The sequence below is a fragment of the Galeopterus variegatus genome, unplaced genomic scaffold, assembly GCF_000696425.1.
Source record: "Galeopterus variegatus unplaced genomic scaffold, G_variegatus-3.0.2 Scaffold3129, whole genome shotgun sequence".
Taxonomy (NCBI): Eukaryota; Metazoa; Chordata; class Mammalia; order Dermoptera; family Cynocephalidae; genus Galeopterus; species Galeopterus variegatus.
Window position 1 is genome coordinate 145,133 of NW_007729240.1, and position 988 is coordinate 146,120.

Consider the following 988-nt stretch of genomic DNA (forward strand, 5'->3'; position numbering starts at 1 on the left):
CTCTTTCTCAGTCATTTTTATTGGTTTCTGCTTTCTTCTGACCTCCTAATGCTGGAATTTCCTTAGGCTCAGTCTTTGATTTTTTTTTTTTTTCTTACATGCACTCGGTTGAGGATTGTGTCAGTGTTGTGCTGAGATCCTATTAGTTTCCTTTTTACTGTATTCATATATTTGGAGACATGTGGAGGTGGGAAGCTTCAATGTGCTTTCATTTTCAACAGCCAGCACCTGCAGCAGTTTTTTTTTTTCTTTTTTTAATGCAGAATTACTCTTGAAATTTTGGATTCTGCTTTGTTTCTACTAACCACTGAAGTGTTTTAAGAAGTGTATTGACACAAACATGCTTACACTTTAAATGGATCACTATGGCTTCTCTATTGAGAATAAAAGGTTAGAGGGGCAGGGGTAGATTCATAGGGATCTGTTAGCAGGCCGTTGTAATTCCCATCCCTGAACACACATGAACACACACAGAGACACACACAGACACACAACATGCACAAGTCTGACCTAACATGCACAGGGAAAAATGGGGAGGAATATTCTTTTACCTAATATATTTTTCTGAGTAACACTTGGAATTTCTAATGATTGTATGTCCAACACCCCCATTCTGGTGGATCTCTATTTCTTGTTCTTGCTTTGAAATGAGCCTGTGCTAGAATTCTGAAAGAAACTTTCTCTTTTCTGTCACTGGTTTCTCCGTCTTTATATTGTTTTCTCCTCACAGTGTCTGCTTCAACATGTTCAGTGCCAACCTCCGCCAACCCGTTTAATTTTTTCAAACCTAGCTAAGGCTAGGCTATAATAGTAAAGTGTTGACTTCAAGAGAGGGAAATTACAGCAAATAGCAATTGATTAGAGATATCATCATGTGTCAGTTTATAGGGAACATTTTAAATAAATTGTGGTGTGTGTATGTATGTGTATATATATATGCATATGGAGAATCATGTAGCCAAACAGAAGAAATGAGAAAAGCTCTCTA